Raw genomic sequence first — 22,592 nt, forward strand, 5'->3', positions numbered from 1 at the left:
TAGAAATAGCCTATAAGGAGTTTGAACCAGAGTAGGATTTTGAGGCATCTCTACCATCGCTCTCTGAATCCAAGTCATTTCTTAGTACAATTCATTAACAGAAGCTTCCTTCCTCTGACTTTCACTTAGTAAGTTGCACATTGTGTAGTCTTTATCCAGTTTTTCTTTCCTTCTTTATTTTCTCTAAACACACTTTTAAACATATCCAATTAGGTGATTACAACTAGAAATGGTAGGCTATAATTTATTTCTTATCACTGAAATGGGTAACCAATAATAATGATTCTGACGAAATGAGTATTAGAATTTCATGCCTTTGTAAAAATATATTTGAACTTTAGAACAGACCACCTTTCACTTATCAAATTATGAAGAAAAAATAGATCCTGCTCATCTTAATATAACACTGATAAAATAATATATTACCATTGAATAGAGACTCATTAAAGATTGCTTTAAAATTACATTGTTATTTGTCATCTATTCATTCTCAAACAGGATATTTCAAATGAATTTTCATTTTTTAGAACTTATAACTTGGAGCATGGGACACTCATTTGTAAAAATTGTTTATAATGCTTCTCTCTGGATAGGCAAGGGTAAATATTCAACTTCATAAAACATGGAAGGCAAATAATATTTGAAAGAAAACAACTGATGGATTGAAAACTTTAAAATGAAATTGAAATATTCTTCTGTACAATCACCTGGATTATTGTTGGAACAGTAATGAATAAATACTGGTATGAAAAGCTCTACTTCAACATTGATAAACTTGAGGGAAATTACAGAAATTTCATTTTATTTTTTGAAACAGGTATGGTGGCCAGGCATGGTGGTTCATGCCTATAATCCCAGTGCTTTGGGAGGCTGGGGTGGGCAGATCACTTTAGGTCAGGAGTTCAAGACCAGCCTGGCCAACATACCGAAACCCCACCTCTCCTAAAAATACAAAAATAATTAGCCAGTTGTCAGGGCACACACCTGTAGCCCCAGCCACTCAGAAGGCTGAGGCAGGAGAATCCCTTGAACCCAGGAGGCTGAGGCTGCAGTGAGCCAAGACACTGCTACTGCACTCCACTTGGGTAACAGAGCAAGTCTCCATCTCAAAAATAAATAAATAAATATTTATGACGGTAACAAGATTTGCTTCAAGTAGCTCTCAGAAGTTAATACAGAGTTAACACAGAGTTAACTCCAATTCTACATTATTTTAGTGAAACAAATATTGAATTGTAAAGGGAGTGAAATAATAGTAAACGGTTGATAGAGAAGTATGGTCTTATTTAATTTTTGAAGACTACTGGTTTAAATATGATTATTTAAATAAAAGAAAGATGATCAATAGCTGATTGAGATGGGTGGTGGGATTCCTACATTATTATGAAGAATGAAAGGAATATTTAAGAAGAATATAACAAAAGTAAGGAAGCAGAAAAAAGAAAGGACCAAAACCAAACATATAAAAGTAAGTATAGTATGAGAAAAATAAAACTATCATATACGTTGTCAAAATTAATATGAGTGGGATAAGTATCATATGAAAAGATAGGCTCTCAAATTAGTCTAAAATCAAATTTCACCTATACACTGCTTATAAGTGAATATACCTAAAACCAATGACAGATTATTTTTAAACAAAAGTGTAGGTGAATAACATATCAGGAAATGGCGAACTAATTGAAAGAAGAGGAGGGACTATTATTGTCTGGTTAATTTGATTTCAAGGTCAAAGGAAAAACTCACAGGAGCAAAACAAAACCCCAAACAAGCAAAAAGGCTTAGCCATTGAAAATGAAATGATGCTTCTTTTTAAAATAGACCCTATATTTAAAAAGAAACAAAAGCTGAAATTATAGATTACTCTGAAATCAATAAAAAATAGAACATTTCATCTAGAAACTTATGCAATATACTCATATAACAAACCTGCACATGTACCTCCTGAATCTAAAATAAAATAAAATGTAAAAGATTTTTAAAAAGAAACATAGGTACAGCTAAAACTACATTCAGAGGAAATTGCAGATGTAATGCTTTTATTATCAAAAATAAAAATTGAAAATAAAATTGTCTCAAACTGAAGAAAATAAAAAAAGGAACAATAAAATGAATCAAAAGATCCTAGAGGAAAATTAAGTGTCAATATGAGGTGAGATTAATACAAGAGGAAATAAAGTCACCAAATACATTTTAAAGTATAAATAATACCAAAAATTCCATGATTACATATGGATTATAAAGATAAAACATGTGATAAAAGTTGGCAGCCATTTCTGTTTTTTTTTTTAATTTGTTGTAAAATAGGAGTAAAGGGAACTTTCTTACAATGATGAAGGCAATTTATTTGAATGCAACAGTAAACAATATAATTAACAGTACAACTTTTAAAGCATGAATGACAAAATCAGAAAACATAATTTGATCACTGCTTGTATTCTTATTGTTTTGAAGATTCTAACTAATGCAAGAATAATAATAGCATAAGCAGTATAACTTTTTAATAAAACAGTAGAAAATTTAGCATTATATGTAGGTGACACTATAGGAAAAGAAATTCCAAGAAAAGAAAAGTAATACTCTAAGAAATTTGTGAGTCACCTGGATAAAAAAGTCAATAGTCAGTAGAAATTCAATATACTCCATTTACTGACTTAGAGAACCTATGTCAAACAACAATCAAAACCTACAAAACGGAACCCTTTAACCTCTCTGAGTCACCCATGAGTGCATCTTTAAAAAGGATCAAATGAAAAGATAAATATTGACAAAAGTAAAACTTAAGCTGAATTAAATTTAAAGGAGTTTAATTGAGCAATGAACTATTTGCGAATTGGGCAGCCTTCCCAGCTAGGGTAGACTCCAGTGCAGTCAATTGGTGGAAGAAGATTTATGGACAGAAGAAGGAAAGTGACATACATAAAACGGAAGTGAGGTACAGAAACAACTGGATTGGTTACAGCTTGCTCTTTGCCTTATTCGAGGTCAGGAGTTCAACACCAGCTTGGCCAACATGGTGAAACCCCATCTCTACTAAAAATACACACACACACATACACACACACACACGAGCCAGTCGTGGGGGCACAGGCCTGTAAGCCTGGTTACACGGGAGGCTGAGGCAGGAGAATCACTTGAAGGAGTAAAGGAGACTTTCAGTTCAAAGAGTTGGCTACATTTAATTGGCCAAAACTCAGTGATTGGCAGAAGTGTAGGCTATGGTCTGTTTATAACTCCAGTTGTTATAGTTCATAATGTACAGGAAAACCTTTGAGCTGAATTTAAGAGATGTATGGAGACAGCTTTAGGCTAAACTTGATTTAACAATCTATGTCACCTGCCCTGTTGCCCACACATTGGAGGGGCCTAATATTGATAGCTTTACTCTCTTTTCTGATATTTGCTAGCACTGAGACTTCTGAATTGTATATTTAGGCAACTTTATTTTGTTTTAAAATTTCCCTAATGATTTTTAATAGACAACTGTTATCTTAGCCCCCAGATAAAACCTTAGGGGTTGGAACACTCTTCTCCATGTTTGTACCTCTAATCATCAGTGAAGACATGTGGACACATGGACAGTCCTGTATTGTTACCTGCATCAGTGAATGGGCACTGGTTCATTCAGCTTTCAAATTACCTGTCACTTTAACAGACATTACAAGAGTTCTGGCTTTAGCCATGGCAGTTTACATTGTTTCATCTATGTGGAGTTATTCCAAAATTCTTTGGTCTTTTCGAAAAAAAAAAGGAGTGGTAACTCGATGAATTTCAGTTATTCCAAGCTGTTTTTCTAGTAAATGTTTATATCTCGAATAAATCAGAACTTATTGCAACTAACTGCTTTGTGCTTTCATATACCACCCTCATCGCAAGAATTTTGAAAGGTTTAGCAAATACTAACGTATTTGCTTCCCTTAGTAAGTTAAAAGGATAAATATTGATACTTTCGTATTATATTATGAGGGCAGCAGCAGGCCGTCTGGAGCGGCCACTGAGAAGACGCCAGCTGCAGCGGGCGAGACACAGCTGGGGTTGTGCACTCCACAGAGCCAGTTGGAGCCAGGAACAGGCAGGAGCCCAGCGCTTTTCACAGTTGGAGGGTTGGGGGCCTCCTCCTCCTGGGTGCAACTGTGCAGTCACCCAGCAGTGACCTGGGTTTCCCTGTGCTCTCAGGGGCTGGGAAGTGTCCCTCCCCAGCCGTGGCCACCACAGGCTCAGAAATGCGTGTCCCCACTGTCTAGCCTCTCTCTGCTCCCGGTCCCCACTCTGATTTTAGAGCAAAGTTGAGGCTGAGTCTGGGCGCTGTCACGTCCCAGCTGGATGTGCGTGCACTTAGGGTGGTGCTGACAGGCCAGCCCCCTGCCGCCTCAACCCCCCTCTGGACTTTGGGAGCGTGTGAGCATGGGAGGGAGGCTGAGGGGGCGCTGAGGTGGCTCCATGTGGGCCTGCAGGCTCTGTGGACGACATGATCAATGGCGGCAGGAAGCAGACAGGCTCCTGGGCAGAAAGGGGCAGGTTCCCCGTGAAGCCTCACCTTCAAGCCAAGAACGGCCTGAAGCATGGAGGCCAGGCTGTCAGTCCGTGGCTTACAGTGAGAACTCATGGTGCTTTTTTCAGACGCACTCATGGCTGCCCATGGACCAATCCGCACACACTTCCTCCCATCTGAAGCCCATGAAAACCCCAAACTCAACCAGACTCACAGAGACCTCACAGACCTCTGTGGGAAAGAACTACCCAATTCGGGTGCCCTTGTCTTGTCAGGACAACCTGCCTGCAGAAAGCAGCTACTCACTTGGGCTCTTCTGAGAGCTGTTTTGTCTCTCAATGAAGCTGTTCTGTCTCCTCTCCACCTTAGTCACCCTCAAATTATCCATGTACCTCATTCTTCCTGGATGTGGACAGGAACTTAGGATCTGCTAAATGGTGGGACTGAAAGCGCTGCAACACAAACAGGGCTGAAACACCCCCCTCCCCGGCTTGCCACGTTATGGGTGATGAGAAGGAGAGAAGAACTGCAGCCCTTCAGGGAGCCCAGACCTAGGGGCTCCCCCAGCCAGGGCTGTGACACCCTCTTTGAGGCTCTTTGGTTCCTAGTGTCTCCAAGTTTCCCAGTGTCACTGTGTTCCCTTTATCCAGATGCAGGTGCCTGCAGCTGAAGCCGTGTGTGGTACATTTGGTCCAGTCACAGCCTTGCATGGAGCTGGCGCTTGTGCTGGTGCCTGGAGCTGTCTGCCTTGCCACAGCAGCTACCATGCCTGACTGTGCACAGTGGCCGGACTCCACGCTCATTGGCTCATACACTCTTTGCCACTCCATGCCCGGCACCCCTTTGGCAGGTGTGAGATCCAGGCCAGTAGCGTGAGCCAAGCGCAGCCTGCCAGGCCAAGTGGGCGGAACGAGCCCAGTGGGCGCGAGCGATACTCAGGCAGAAGGCGCCGCCTGCCACAGAGGTTTCTGGCTGGCAAATCGACATCCCAAGGATCCCGTGACAATTATAGCCCCTGCTTCTGGATAAGGAGTAAAGAAAAGGAAAAAAAAAAAAAAAAAAAAAAAAAAAAAAATCGAATAACCCAACCTCCAGGCATTGCATTGCTAGTGTTAACTTATTGCCAAATTATTTCTGATGTGTGTGTATATCATATGTGTATTTAACAGTTTTATATCTTAGTTCTTTGCTAAATGCACTTTCAGCCAAAAAAAAAAAAAAAAAAAAAAAAATTAAGACCACACTATACATGCTACTTTACAACTTTTTTACTTCTTTTAAATATATAATGAGCTTCTGTCTAGCTCAATAGTTCTGCTTTCTTATAGTGACTGACATCTATTATTTTATAATATGGACAAACTGTAATTTGCTCAACCATTTATTAATAAGCATTTGTATTATTTATAATCATTTGTTATTAGAAGCAGTATTGTATTGAACATCCTTAGACTTACAGCTCTGTACTCATAGGCAAATATTTCAGTAAAGCAAATTTGTAAGAGTGAAATCGTAAGGTGAAAGAATAGGCTTACTTTAAATATTAAAATATTTCATATATTACCCTTCAATAAAGCTTTAACAATATATATTCCCAACGAAATTCTGTGAAAGTTGTTATTTCTAACCATTTCTCAGAACACTAGATAGTATTAACATGCTTTTAATATTGTTGTTTTATGAAAAAGTCTTCATATTTTAATTTACATATCTTCCTTACAACTGAGGTTGGGATTTGCAGTTTCTTTACTACCAAATTTCTGTTCATGTTCTTTGCTTTTTTAAGTTAACATTTTCTAATATGTTCTTTTTAGTTTACAGAACTCTTCATATTTAAGAACCTTTTGGCTAGTATAACTTTGATAAGTATTTTCTTCCAGTTTATTACTTGTATTTTGGCTTGTTTTTTGCTGCCTTTTGTTTGAAAATTTTAACTTTCTTATAGACAAATATGTAAATTTTATTTCTTTTTGGCTTCTGATTTTTAAGTTATGTTTCAGAAGATCTTCTGTACCATCAAACTTACAAAAATATCTTCAAATTTTTTTGAAAATCTTTATTGTCTTATGTACATTTAGACCACTAAGTTACTTGAAATTTATTTTGAATATAATGTAAAGAGGGTCTCTAACTTTATGTATTAACAAATAGATAATCATATGTATCTAAAACATGTATTGATTATCTTTTGCACTCTAAAGTAGAATGTTGTGTTTATCGTATACTGAGTTCTAATACATACTAGAATCTGTTTTTAATCTTTGTTTCACTGATATACTCTTTTACCATACTAGTTTAGTTAAGATAGCATTTAAGTAAGATTTAATATCTGAATAGATAAAACCTTCTTATTAGCCAACTTTTACAGAATATCTCTGCAATTACCAGACAGTTATTCTTCTAATGAATTTTAGAATGATTTTCTCCAACACTTTTTGCAATTCTAATTAAAATTGTACTAACTTTATATATTAAATTGGGATGACAGGCATTTTAATTATATTAAGTAATCCTATATAAGAACATGATATATGTTGACATCTTTTATGTCTTTCAATAAAGTTGTATCATTTATTTAGAAGAACTAAATTTCCCAAATCGTATCAAAGTGGTTTGGTCTAAATTACAACCCCCCATTAGCATCTGTTAATATATAAACCTGCACTTGGCTATTATGTCTAACATTTCATCCAGGAAAGCGAGATTTCAACAATACTTCTCTATGGTAACAGTTCTGGTCAGAGCCTGAGGCCAAATGTTGACAGTATTGCACATTCTGAATTGAAGCATCAATATGAAGAAATTTGTTTGTTGTCCTCTGTGTTAAATAAATTTGCTAGCATTCCCCATGTACTCAAATATACACAAATGCAGTGCTATAATGGTATGATGAGTGTATGTATCTGTGTTCTTGTGAGACACAATAGAAAATTTATCTACAATTATAGAATACATTTAATTTAAAAGTGCTTCTCAGTGGTCATTCATTCACAACTAAACATGGATCTAATCTGCCTGAGACAGAATAACATTTAATATTGCACATACATAAATATGGTGGTGATTTTTAAAATAATAAATTAATAGAGATGAATGAGGATTATTTTGCCAATCAGTGGAATATTTTACTATCTAATTTTTCTTATTTATCTACTTCCTGATGTATGATTTGTTTTGACAGAATTCACTTTCCCCTTAGAAGGAATAACTTTAGTCCCTCTGCAGACATTTTGAGAAACCTGAATTTATGTTACCTGAGAGACCTGACAATACATTAGGAAAGCCTAAAACAAAACTTGGAAAAAGGTATTTGCAGAAAGGACAGAATTCCAAGGGGAGTAGGTTCATGAAACTTAAGCCAGTATGGAGAGGGTTATAATAGGAATAGAGACAACAGAGTACTTACAAATGTCTTAGATGATTTTCTCTCTGCTAACAAGCAGTACTATTTTTTCTGCACGTTTAAAGGAAGATGATGGCTATATAGACAACATGCAATGAAGAGTCAAGACAATTATTCATTTCGTTTGGGCTTCAGGAATGTGCTGCAGAGGGAAAAAGTTGCTTAGGGGGCCTGCATTTATGCAAATCTCTAGTCTTTGCCGATTGAATTCTGAGGAAAAAAGTTACACAGTTTTCTACTTGGTCTGTGTTTTAATTGTTACTCTAGCAGTAATTAGATACAAAAACAGTTTTGCTGCTGTTTACCTTGAGGTTATTTAACAAAGGTTGTCATGTTTAAAATATTTTAAATAAGTAAAATGTGCGTCAGATACATTTCCCACCCTGTAACTAGCTCCTGGTTCTTGGGTTGCTTGGCCTAGTTTCTAATGCTGAGGAAGAGCTTCATCACTGTGATCCTGCATCTCATTTTATAAATGCCTTAACTTTGTGTGTCTACTTTTCAATAACTGTCTCATATTTGATCTTCCCATCAACCCCCTGAAATTAATGGGGACAGTTTAATTATCATCCACTTTTAAATGCAGAAACAAAGACATGGTAAGATCCAGAATCTTAGAACAGTGTATATATACATATTTTGTCACCTCAGGATTTGACAAATTCTCAGGTTATCTTAATTTAACGAAAACAGTGGGATAGCCAAAAGGGTATGAGTGTTGATACCTTAATCTTGGCTTTATTATATTACCAAGCTCCATAAACTTCAATTTTATGTTTGTAAAGTGGGCATAATAATTCTTAACATGCAAGAGTTTAGGGAGGATATGAAATAATATAAATGAGGCACTTACCAATCTATATGTTGATGCTAAGTTACTAGTGTTTTAAAATATATCTCTATCCTATATATTATATAGAACATCCTCTGATATCTTATATAGAATAGAGAGAGATAGTATATAGATATATAGGTACAGCATACCTTTATTACATAGTTTTATAATTGATTTTTCTCTTTTCTGCTGAAATCTTCTGTGAGTTTCTTGAGAGTAGAAAACTATATTCTGTTGTGTATTTATTTAATCTCTCTATTATCTCGTGCTTTAAATATTTATGTTAATGAATTCAAAATGGGTCAAAATCTTAATACAAGAAGATAAGTAGACAAAGTTATTAGTTTTTTGGCATTTTGCAATTGTGCACCAAAATGGCTTGTTTTTTTTTCCCTGGATAGATTCTGTTACACAAATTTTAAGATGGTAATAACTGTTACTTAGGTCTAAAATAAGAAAATGTTAGGGGTTGAAAATTGAATTTTACCTTTTACTTTCCCATTTCACTTTACTCTGACCATAATAATCCACATTAAAACTGTAAGAAAAAGCCTAAGGACATACATAAATCTGAGACCTCCAGTTTTACTATTTTTTATTTTTAACTCATTCTAAGATTTTTAAGGACTAATACAAATAAAGTATCCTTCTTGTTTTTAGAATCTTCTAGGCTTATATTAAGCCTTCAGGTTTACTGATAAGTGAGAGAAAAAAATTCCTAACTTTTCATTTTTTTAGTATTGACGTTGTTTAGCTCTGCTTCTTGGTTTTCTTTAAATTTGATACCTATGTGTTTAATGACATTATATAACTCTAAGAGCACTACATTCATTATTAAGTGCAATCAATCCTTGCAAGTCTTATAAGTTGGGCAAGAGTTTTTTCCCTTGGACGATATGTCTTTAAGGTTTTATATTCTCAGATGCAATGAATGTTGCTGATACTTGCATTTGGGGAAAAATAAGTAATAAGGTAAATGGGATGCATTGCACCTGGTTCTTATGGATGGATTAAAGTATTGATTGGAAAAATAGCTTTTAAGTTTCAACTTGTTCGGGTACATATCAAGTTTTTCTCCAAGGTAGTGAATATTAATAATGAGGAGGAAGAAAAGAGAATTACAATAATGATGACAATGACATAAGCAATACTTCTGAAAACATTATTATTAAAGATATTTTAAAATCTTATTTTACAGGCAAAGAAAATGTGGCTCAAAGCAGTTGAGTAACTTATCTATAACTAGTACACAGTATAGCTTGCATCCAAACCCTAGTCTTTGCTTTTGTGACAAAGCATCCTCCTTATGTTTTATAGTTCCTAGTTTATGTTTGTAGGTAATCCAGAGTAATATATATATATATATATTTCCTTTACCATTTTAAAATAGTTTCTTTGTATTTGTGGTTACATTCTTTTCCTTAGTCCCAACATATATATTTTTGTCTTCATTAGATCTGTGAGATGTTCATCTATTTCATTGTCTATTTTAAGAACCAAGTGTTCTATTTCTTACTAGTTTTCATGCTGTAATTATTTTCTAATTTTCTTTTTACTGTTTCAGTCTATTTTATTTTTATTTTGATTGCATTTTTTTCTAATATCTTGATATATAGACTTACCTTATTTTTATTCTTTCAGAAATAACCATAGTGCTTTAAGTCTAGTAATTAGTCTCTGAATATGTTTGAAAATGTCCCATAAATGTAATATATTACATTCTTATTTTATGACTAAGTGGTCGATTTTATTTCCTTTTTATGCAATGTTTGAAAGGCTAAGATGTATTTAGTTTTATTCCAACACATTAGTTTTAGGCTAGTTTTAGTTTCTAGCTTTAAATCACTGTGGTCAGAGAATTTTGCCTTTAATATATACCTACATTTTGTGACATAATAAATGATAAAATTTTGTATAGTTCCATGATGTTTTAAAAGAAGGCATATTTTCTTTTTGTGAAGAGTAAAAGACTGAGCAGTTGTGGCCGCAATACCCACCTCGAGCAGCAGTCAGGTTCTCCACCTAGAACTCAGGAGTATGAGACTCAGAATCAGATCTCTTCTCCCTCCCCACTCTTATGAGATTTTTTTGGATCTTCAGCTACATTTTTGGCTTTCTGAGAAACCCTGTCATCAAACACAATGGCCAACAACGTTACCAACAAGACAGATCCTCGTTCCATTAACACCCGTGTATTCACTGGGAATCTCAACACTCTTGTGGTCAAGAAATCTGATGTGGAGGCAATCTTTCCGAAGTATGGCAAAACTGTGGGCTGCTCTGTTCATAAGAGCTTTGCTTCATTCAATATGTTAATGAGAGAAATGCCCAGGCTGCTGTAGCAGGAGAGGATGGCAGAATGATTGCTGGTCAGGTTTTAGATATTAACCTGACTGCAGCACCAAAACTGAACGGAGGAAAAGCAGGCGTGAAACAATCTGCAGCGATGTACCGCTCTTCTTTTGACCTGGACTATGATTTTCAGCGGGATTATTGTAATAGGAGGTACAGTTACCCAGCACGTGTACCTCCTCCTCCTCCTATTGCTGGAGGTGTAGTGCCCTCGAAACATCCGTGTGTATCAGGAAACACCTCACGAAGGCAAAAAAGTGGCTTCAATTCTAAGAGTGGACAGCGGGTATCTTCCAAGTCTGGAAAGTTGAAAGGAGATGACCTTCAGGTGGTTAAGAAGGAATTGACCCAGATAAAACAAAAAATGGATTATCTCCTGGAAAAAATTGAAAAGGAACAGAGCAAAGAAGCAGTAGAGATGAAAAATAAGTCAGAAGAGGAGCAGAGCAGCAGCTCCTTGAAGAAATATGAGACTAATTTGAAGTTGGAGTCTGAGGGGGGTGCAGATAACCCTGCTGAGGAGGGGGACATACTGGATGATGATGATAATGAAGACTGGGGGGATGACCAGCTGGAGTTGATTAAGGATGAAGAAAAAGAGGCTGAGGAAGGAGAGGATGACGGAGACAGCGCCAATGGTGAGGATGACTCTGAAGCACATAGTGGGGTTTAGAAATCTTATCCCATTATTTCTTTACCTAGGCACTTGTCTAAGATCAAATTTTTCACGAGATCCTCTTGAGAGCTGACAGCGTGCGGCAGCCCTCACTGGCTCTTGGTGCCTCCTCTGCCTTGGTGTCCCCTCTGACCTCGCTTGAGGAGCCTTCAGCCCGCTGCTGCACTGTAGGAGCCCCTGTCTGGGCTGTCCGAGGCGGAGCCGGCTCCCTCTGCTTGCTGGGAGGTGTGGAGGGAGAGGCATGGGTGGGAACTGGGGCTGCCTGCTGCACTCGCTGGCCAGCGTGAGTGAGTTTGAGTGAGTGTGGACTTGGCGGGCCCTGCACTCAGAGCAACGGTGGGCACCGCTGGCCCCAGGCAGTGAGGGGCTTAGCACCTGGGCCAGCAGCTGCCTAGGGTGCACTGGGTCTGCCAGCACTATTGGCCCGCCCGCACCGCACTCAAATTCTCACTGGGCCTCAGCCGCCTCCCCATGGGGCTGGCCTCAGGACCTGCAGCCTGCCTTGCCTGTGGCTACTGAGTCAGGTGGGGACTTGGAGAACTTTTATATCTAGCTGGAGGATTATATATGCACCAATCAGCACTCTGTGTCTAGCTCCGGGTTTATGGATGCACCAATCAGCACTGTGTATCTAGCTAATCTGGTGGGGACTCCTACAGCATTTATGTCTAGCTGGAGGATTGTAAATGTACCAATCAGCACTTTGTGTCTAGCTCAGGATTGTAAAGGTACCAATGAGCACCCTGTGTCTAGCTAAAGGTTTGTGAAAGTACCAATCAGTGCTCTGTGTCTAGCTAATCCAGTGGGGACTTGGAGAACTTTTGTGTCTAGCTAAAGGATTATAAATGCACCAATTGGCACTCTGTGTCTAGCACAGGGATTGTAAATGCACCAATCAGCGCTCTGTCAAAACGGACCAATCAGCTCTCTGTAAAATGGACCAATCAGCAATGTGTAAAATGGATCAATCAGCAGGATGTGGGTGGGGCGAGATAAAGGAATAAAAGCAGGCTGCCTGAACCAGTGGTGGCAACCCGCTTGGGTCCCCTTCCACGCTGTGGAAACTTTGTTCTTTCGCTCCTTGCACTAAATCTTGCTGCTGCTCACTCTTTGGGTCCATGCCGCCTGTATGAGCTGTAACCCTCATGGCAAAGATCTGCAGCTTCAATCCTGAAGCCAGCGAGATCACAAACCCACTGGGAGGTACCAACAACTCCAGACTCACTGCCTTAAGAGCTGTGACATTCACCGTGAAGGTCTGCAGCTTCACTCCTGAAGTCAGCGAGACCAAGAACCCACCAGAAGGAAGAAACTCCGGACACGTCTGAACATCTGAAGGAGCAAACTCCACACACACCATCTTTAAGAACTGTAACGCTCACCACGAGGGTTCGCGGCTTCATTCTTGAAGTCACCAAGACCAAGACCCACCAATTCCAGACACACACTCTCCTAGTATTTTAAGCACATGCTCACTGTTCTCCTCATCCTTGTCCTTCTCATGTTCATTAATTCTTATTGCCCTGCGTCTAGTCCCATTTTCACTTCCTTTGATTCTCCTACTAGTTTTGTTAAGAATGTAATTTTTGCTTTTAATTTTGATACATCTTTATGACTTAATAAAAAGGATGTATAGTTTTCATCAACTGTCTCCAGAATAATCTCTTGTTATGCAGGGAGTACAGTTCTTTGCATTCATACATAAGTTCAGTAGCTGCTTCCCTAACTGCAAAGGCAATCTCATTTAGTTGAGTAGCTCCTGAAAGCAGCTTTGAGTTACAAGTATTTGTGTTACACCCCCACATAAGTGTGCTGTGTGGGGAGGTTCAACACAAATGTAACAATGTATTTTTGTGAATGAGAGTTGGCATGTCAAATGCATCCTCTAGAAAAATAGTGTTACAGTCTTAATATTTGTTTTCTAAAGTTGATACTGTGGGTTATTTTTGTGAACAGCTTGATGTTTGGGACCTCTTTTCCTCAAAATAAAAAGTCCTTATTAAACCAGAAATTTGGAGGAAAAAAAGGGTATATTTTCTATGGAATAAAAGTTTTCATTCATGTTTATTACATCTACCTTATTAATTGTATTATTACAACCTTTACATCTAAATTGTGCTTAGGTGGGACATCAGAGCATCAATATTAAAGTCCCTCCCAAAATTGAGATTTTGTGGGACGAGAGAGTGTGAGGTAGAGGTATGAGAAAGGGATATCTCTGTTCTAATCTGAAAAAACTTTCCGGTGTGAGATCCATGGCTGCTATGCTGCTTTACTTAGAGGCAAAGATCCCATGAATCTTTGATAGTGACACAGAGTAGAAGTCAACATATGTGTCTTTCCACTAGCTTTCTAACTGATTTTATTTAGTTTTAAAAATAAAAAAATATGTCAGATAGAGACAGTTACTTCATTCCTACCACAGTATAACTAAAAAGGGTTTTTTCCCCCTTCCAGGTACTTGTAAAATGTTGACTGCAATTATCAGTGATTTTGCATATTTGTTTCTCCTTGTTAGTTTCATGGCTCTTTTAATTGATAGTGAGGAAGAATCCTAACTAGCTGTCTTCCACCCTAAAAGAAAGCTGATTATGTTCTTTCAATTTTATTATACTTTTGCTCATTAATGTGCTGGTTTATATTCAAGAATATGGAAGTTCCATATTAAATAAGTGAACATGTGTTGGTTTCTACATTTGATTTCTATTTGCTTATCCTGTGCCAATCATCATTATAAGAAGTTAAAATTGTGATTAATCATCTGCATCTCTAAAAGGGTATCTGACACATTTTCCAGAAACATTTTTATCATTAGTCCATAGGAATGTCAATTTTCCAAGAGAAATAAAGGCCCTGTGTTCCTTATGTGGTTATTATTCTTCACTTTAGGAGATAACTGAGAAAGCCTTGCACTCCAAGGTGTCTTGGACATCTTTTGGTCAGTTTTCGCTAGTGAATAGATGATGGTGATGACCCTAGAAGAGAGAGAAGGAAGGGTAATTGGGGCAAATGTGTTCTTCAAGGGCAAGTGTTTGTTTGCATCCTATTTGGTGAGGGTGGAGGTTGTGTATTGACTGATATCTCCAGTAGCTTTTCTTCTCCCATTTACCACAATATTGTGGTGACTTGATTAGTTTTCTCAGACTGGAGTAGTAAAATTAATCCCTTATATCTGAAGCAACAACTTCATATAATTATTAAAAGTATAATAATATGTTAAGAGTATAATAACATTAAGAGTATTATAATAACATAATAATTAAGAGTAATTCCAGTTAGTGACAGCATAAAGTTGGAAGCCTCTAGAAATGATCCTGCTATGTGCTCTTTGCTAAGAATGCTGGATGATAGAGTTTTAAGGGGAGTGTGCCTAAAGATGAGTCAATTAGTTTAGGATTAGACATTTAAAATTTAACTTTGACAGATAGAAGCTCATCATTAATTTTAATATGAGCAAATTTCAACAAAGTAGTAGGGGAAAATCAGGTTACAGGAAAAAAGAAATGAAAAAAAAAAAGTGAATAAAGAGAATATGACATACTCCCTGGAGAAGTTTTATGAGGAAGGCTAGAGAGAAATTGGTATACAACTAGAGAGAGTTGGAGCAAAACAAAACAAAAAACCAAAACACCCTAAACTAACATTTTTAGACTAGAACATAGTTGACCATATTTTCAGGCTGAAGGAAAAGATTTAGGAAAGAGGAGGATGTCAAGGATATAACTCAGAGATCAGGAAACTTTTCCAGTAAAGGGCTAGAGAGTAAATATTTTAGGTTTTGAGGACCATAAGATATCTGTAGCAACTACCCAACTACCCAACTCTGCCCTTGTAGCATTGAAGCAGCCACAGAAAATATATAAACAAATGGACATTGGCTGTTTTTGATAAGAATTTATTTATGATAACATGTAGCAAGCCAGATTTGACCCACAGGTTTGCCAACCTCTGCTATAGATGGGAGAGCAGAACTGAAGAGAGTAGGAAAAAGGCATAGGGTGAGAATGGCTGTGACTGTGGGTTTGCTTTCTAGGTCTGACTGTGGTATAATTGTGCAGGGAGAACACACCTAATGACCTCAATTTTATTAGGAGACTGAGGGCTATCTAACCTGTCAAAATGAAGAGCTAAAGGCAACTAAGGACTTGGAGGCAGATGGTGATGATTGAGAAGTTTTTTGAGGGAAATGAGAGGGGAAGTTGATCAAAGGACAGTGACTAGCTGAGTGTGGAAACTGACTACTTAGAAGTTGCTCTAAGTGTGTGTGAGTTCCTTTCCCACAGAGCTTCATTCCCTAGGTGTGAGTTGAGAGAGACCAGATGCAGTATTTATCTGGGATTTGGATTTGGATTTTGCGGAAGAGTTGCACCTGAAGAATTGCACTATAAGAAATCAAAGACATTGGTGAGAAAATAGTTCAAATGAACAGTCATTAGTTTCAAGCTGGCTAAAGAACAAGATGAAAAGGGACCAGTAAACTGAGAAAAAATAAAAAGATTAAAGTGGTGGATAGCTCTGTGAGGTTAAAGGATATGAGTTGAAAAAGGAGTGAAGAACTATTAAGATAGGAGATTGAGGTCAAATAATATAGTAATTTAGTAAATATTCAGCATGCATTTTTGATGGATTGCTGTCCTGAGTAAAGCTTACTATCTGAGGCTGATAATAACATAGGTGCAAAATTGAAACATACACACAATTTATTTTCTCAACTGTTAGAGTTTTGATTATTAAAACATCAGTGACAATATTATTATATGAAATTACCCTTAGTTAATTTCAGTAAGAACAACATGGGGATTTGACAATGACATTTTTATCTATAGTTTTTAAAAATTTCTATTTTAACCTTTTAAAACTTTTGAAAAATTACTTCATTTATAATAAAACTAGTTTTCAAAATATTGACTTTTGTTTTGTAGTAGTCATTATGTTGTTTGGGTGCTGCTCCCAATTCATAAATCTAGTTCATTTCATAGAATCAGAGATAACATTGATTTCCATTCTGTAATTTCTATGAGATAAGTTACCATAAAGTACCATAAGAGTTTGATTTTAAGATTATTAAGAGATAAAATCATGGTACAAAGTTCCATATAACACTTGATTCAAATTGTGGAAACAATTCTTGACACAGAAGATAAATAGCTATGGTTTACTGAGTATATACTTTCTAAGTAACAGGCACTGTATTATGAGCTTTATAGATTTATTTGGGAAAGTTCATAGAAGCTGGAGTTCTAAGTTTTTGCCAATATCTGTAAATTGTGTTCTTTTAATCTTTTTCAAGCATTTGCTCTTTTTGTCCTGCGAATTTAAGGCATTATCTTATACATATTTTAAGGTGAAGTAATTAATGCACTCAGTTATGAAAGACTAGTAGTTTATTTAAGATTGCTTTTTTGAAAACAGACACCTGTCACAGCTAGGAAAGCTAGGTGGCTTGTTTTTTGTTTTGTTATTTAAAAAAAAAACACAGGCTAATCTACTGAAAGAAATATATTTTCATTAGGTGGTCTCTTATAATTAAAGAATAAAATGTTGGACTAGAGCATAAACTAATGTGTTAAATTTTAGACTACAAACAGTGTGTTTGGAAGTATAAACTTAACTGAAAAGACAGCAAATGAATGTGTGTGCAGCGTACAATTAAGAGTTTTCCAAAGACCAAATGGAACATGTTACAAAGAGAGATACTCAGTTTGAAAATCCATGTCAATTGCACACAATTTTGGCATCTACTACTTCTGTAAATTTTCAAGTATTCATTTCAGTGCTCTTGGTGACTTAGCTGCCCTTAATGAACATAAGAGACACCATTATTCTGAGTCAAGAGGGGAGGATTAAAATAAAACTACAGGTATAAATAGTTCTTTAGATAGTATGGAAGTCGAAAACTGTCTGATAACCTCAAGAGACCATAATCTGCTAAGAGATACAGAAGGGTGGTGATAGAAGACTCAGGATAACTCAGCAGTAGTGAAGGCCCCACAGAGCCTGGAGATCATAAATCTGGTGCAATTACCAATTGCTGAAGTAATTTGATTTTCTCCAGAGACATAAGGTGCCCAAGACAGGTACCATAGACAGGTAGAGAGGACCATTTATAGAACCAATACAGGTTTGGGGTGTACCAAAGGAAGTATGTGGAGCTGATGTGTGTTAGGTCAGAGTGGGGCTTTGAAGTATGAATCATTTCACTTACCAGTTCTCTTCCTTCTGGAGGGTTAAAACCAAAGAAAAAAAGTAAGTCAATACTGTACTATTTATTGCTGGGTAGAAATAGCTACCTTACCATGGGCAGAGCCAGAAATATGGAGGAGAAAGGGATGAATGTAACCCTCCCTCTATAGTAAAGAGCTGAGGAGAGGGATTGAAGTGAGATATTAAGGGATGAACTATAAAGATGATTTTTCTTTCCATCTGTTTAGTGCACTGGTATAGTTTCTGGTGAAAGCAAGTCATCCTTAAGCAATACCTACTCTTTTCTAAATTAAAAACTGCATATATAAGGAAGAATTACAATGAACTAAAACATATTGAGCACCAAATATGTACTATGTCCTGTGATAAGAACTTTGCATATCTTGTTTCATTTATTCTTTACAACAACCCACTGGGTGAATGTATTGTTTCACTGCTTTTACATAAGTAGAATTTAAGGCTCAGAAAAGTTAAGCAGTTTGCCCAAGGCTACGCAGCTGGGTTTGAGTGAAGCCATAATTTAAACCAAGCCTAACTCTTAAGCTTATAACTTATAGTACCAATCTATTCTTATTGTTGATGTCTTTGTTTTACTGTAAGAATCTAGATTTCTTGATATTAGAATCCTCTCTTTTGAGGAGAATCCAGATGTTCATATACAAATTAATTTAGTAATGAAGTGCTAACATTACATACAGATGAAGAAATGTATTATGTATTCTTACCAAAAAAAAGTCTTTTAAAGAAAAATCACTCATTCTAATATTTTAAGCCTTTGATAGCATAATAACATGCACCTTAAAAAAATCACTTTCGTATAATCCCTAGCTGCTGCTTGCATGAATGTCATCTGCCAATATTTCATATTAGGATAGATTTTTTTCACTAGATTTCTAAAAGAATATTACATGCAACTTGTCAAAACAGCTACAAAGAGTATACTTAGTAAATTAACTTTCAAAACTTTTATCTTCTCTTATGGGCATTTCTTTCCTTCTGTATTTGAAGATTTTGATTTCATGAGCTAGATGTTTACTTGTACCTGTTATTTATTATTTAGAACAATTACACTCATACTTTTCAAATCATCAGGGAACAGGAGCTGATAATTTGTTTTCTCCTGTTTTTATCGTATGCTCTGATTTAGGACATTAGTAACAATGAGGACACTTAGGGTTTTCAATGTACTTTTTAGCCAAGAATCACAAAATGGTTATTTATCTTTCTAGTTGGGGCATCTTTGCTCTATCTTTGTATGGTTTCTCCATGAAATTCTTCTACCATGGCTACTTCAGAGCAACCAGAAGTCTTAATGTTATCTGAGGGTCCAAATATACATAGTTCAAGAAAGAGGAAGTCAGACAGAAGCTACATCTCCTTTTGAGACTATCTTGAAAGAAATATAACTTCTGCCAAACTCTATTAATTGAGGCAAGTAGTCACAAAGGCTACTACAAGTGCTACAAAAGTTTCAAGGGAAGGATTCATACACTCTACATCTCAACAGGGATGACAAACTTTAGCAAGAGCATGTGGAACAAAAAATATTGCAACTATTTTTGGAAAATACAATTTGATATAAAATACTATCTCTGAAGGCAGGTACATGACATTAAATTTTTCCCCACTGAAAATGAGAAGATATTTAATATTGGTAAAAGACCTTCTATGAACTTGTCACTTTATATGCATTACCTTATGTATTGTTTACAACAATTCTCTTAATTTTACAAATGATGACACAGGCTCTAAGGGGTGATGAAATTTGTCTAAAAGCCACCTAACATCTAAGTGTCAGTGCTGGAACTGAAACCAATTTTTTTATACTCCAAAATCCATTCATTTTCTTAAAATCACTTTAGCAAAAATAGTCAGGAAAAAATACTCATTTGATATTTTAGTAACTGGAGTCCTATATTAATTAGAATATCCTTCTTTCTATGGTCTTTTAATATTTTATATCCGTAACAATAAACCCAAAAGCAATAATTAATCTATTTGTTTAATCAGCAAATCATTTTTTAAATTTATTTGTATTACCACTATAACGGTAAATGCAATTCACTGCTTTGTCTAATAATTATATTTGTAATTATAATGCCTATCACATTGTGTGTGTGTGTGTGTGTGTGTGTTTTGAGACAGAGTTTTGCTTTTGTTGCCTAGGCTGTAGTGCAATGGTACGATCTCAGCTCACTGCAACCTCTGCCTCCCAGGTTCAAGTGATTCTTCTGCCTCAGCCTCCCAAGTAGCTGGGACTACAGGCTTGTGCCACCATACCTGGCTAATTTTGTATTTTTAATAGAGATGGAGTTTCTCTGTGTTGGTCAAGCTGGTCTCGAACTCCCAACCTCAGGTGATCCACCTGCCTTGGCCTCCCAAAGTGCTGGGATTACAGGCGTGAGCCACTACGCCTGGCCCACAACGTATTTTAATGATCTGTTTATATACCTAACTTGTTGACCAGGCTATGCTTTCCTTGAAATCAGGGAAAACAAGTAATTCATATGTGCCTCTAGAACCTAAAATAGTAAAAAGGATACTCAATAGTAAATGTTTGCTGAAGGAATAAATTATACTATTGGTAATACATGATGTATTCTTTTGTTTGCCAGCGTATTGATTACCCAGAAAACTCCACTCCCTGTCTATAGTAGAATAAAACTGTATAAATGGAGGAGTCTTATCAGGGACTGGAATTCTCTTACCTATCTTTGCATAATATAAAATAAACTTGAACTGCATTAAGTGAAATCTGTTTGAAAACCATGACGTGAAAAATTTCTCATGTGGGAAATCATTAAGAATAATTTAACTCAAATGCATTATTTTACATTTGGAGAAACTGAGGCCTGGAGAGAATGTATAAATAGTATAATTTAAGGTCGTACAGTCAGTTGAAGTCAAAGAAAGTGTTCTTATCTATATTTACTTACTCTTTCGCTCTTTTCAATGCACTCTTGACTAAGTGTTAAATAGGTTGCTAGAAGCAGTCAAATATTTTTGTCAGTTTTGGAAGATTGCTTCTTATTTGCATTATATTTCTATGTAGTGCCAATGACTTAGATAGATTACATCATTCCCCACTCTAATTATTTGATGATGTTATCAACTAGCTTTCCATGGAGAAAATGAGGAAAATTGGTCTCGTTTTTGTTGTATGTTTTTCTCAGAGGCAGGTGTGTTATGGAAAAAGCACTAAATAGTTCCAATTCTGACAGTTACTGTCTTTGTATCCTCTAGCAAAGCATTTTATTTCGAAGTCTATTCATTGCAGAATGAAGTAGTTTTGGTGGTTTTCAACTCAAGGGTGTTACAATGCTCAAGGCTTGTATGTAAGTGTTGGTGAGAATTTTTTGTTTGTCACATGACTGAGGGCATATTGGCAGTTAGTGAAAAACTTCCAGGAAAAAATGAATAGTCTTCAAATGGGTGGGACAGATTTATATAATGAATCTCTTTCTCGTCTGAAATGCCACCAGTGTCCCTGCTGAGGGGAAGTAAAATCTTTTTATAATTCTAAAACTAAGTTTTCTAATTCTAAAATTTCTTTATAAGGCAAACTGCTTGAGAAAATATCTCTTATTCTCAATATGTCACTTGTCAATAAAAGGTGAGTGGATGGTTTTTGTTTTGCTGTGGAAACCAAAAGCAATTAGCGTCTTGTTTTTTCTTTCAATGTGACTTTAAATTATTTTGTAAGTTTGGACTTTAAGGAAGCCCATAAGTGAAACACCAAGCAAAACAGATCTCTAGGTCAAGTTCTAGGATGAATTCTGGAGCATCCACTTGAGTCAGTGTTAGATCTTCAGAGAATTCATCATACATGTAACCTAAATCACTGTCCCTTTGGATAATGCAGGTGGAAGAGAAAGAGTAATAATATTAGAAGAAAAGGTACAGTGTAGAGCTATCTTTACCAGCCCACTAGAATGTTTTATAGAGAGAACAATCCAAGGACATGTGTATCTTCTAATCATACATAAATTGGGTTGGGACTAGTGCTTAATAGAATTGGGTCTGAACTCTGAGAACATCTTTCAGGAGGCTGAACAAACTGTGCTATTTATGGTCTTTAGGTGGTAAGGATGCTGACACATCCTTTTATTACTAGAACTTAAAATGTATCATCAGAGTGCCTTATCTTATTGGATGCAGACTGGAAAGAATGTTTTTACAATTTCCTTTAAAGAGGGAAAGACATAATCTTGTGTCAAGCAAAGGCATAGGATGATTTTACTAGTTGCTATTATAGTATAGAAAGCGGAGTATAAATTTCATTTGACTGATAATCACATTTCTAAGCATTCACATATATTTCAGATGGCATTGATCTTTGTACTATATGTTTTGACTCTGTTCCGCCAAAGGTTGAATTTTTTTTACTATAGGTACTCTAGCTTGTACTTATTCCCTACACACCTGAAAACAATGGCTAGGCTCATAATCTGAATACTTTGAGTTGAATTTATGTTAAAAATTGCTGGGATTCTTGGGAAACTTACGTTTGTACAAAGGATGTCTTCAGGAACTATGGCCAAGTATAGATGGATTTATATATGCTGGTTTAGGGACTTGTTATGTGGCCCTAAGGAAGACAGAATCTGGTAAGCAGTAGGTATTAATATGT

At 36.4% G+C, this 22,592-nt stretch overlaps 1 protein-coding gene and 1 pseudogene across 2 annotated transcripts in view; both read left to right on the forward strand.

The window, feature by feature from the left end:
* Positions 1–22,592, forward strand: part of DLG2 (discs large MAGUK scaffold protein 2) — a 2,272,173-nt gene that overhangs the window by 634,330 nt on the left and 1,615,251 nt on the right. The gene's annotated exons all lie outside the window — the stretch shown is intronic.
* LOC104653904 lies at positions 10,857–11,755 on the forward strand (annotated as a pseudogene).

The sequence above is a fragment of the Rhinopithecus roxellana genome, chromosome 15, assembly GCF_007565055.1.
Source record: "Rhinopithecus roxellana isolate Shanxi Qingling chromosome 15, ASM756505v1, whole genome shotgun sequence".
Taxonomy (NCBI): domain Eukaryota; kingdom Metazoa; phylum Chordata; class Mammalia; order Primates; family Cercopithecidae; genus Rhinopithecus; species Rhinopithecus roxellana.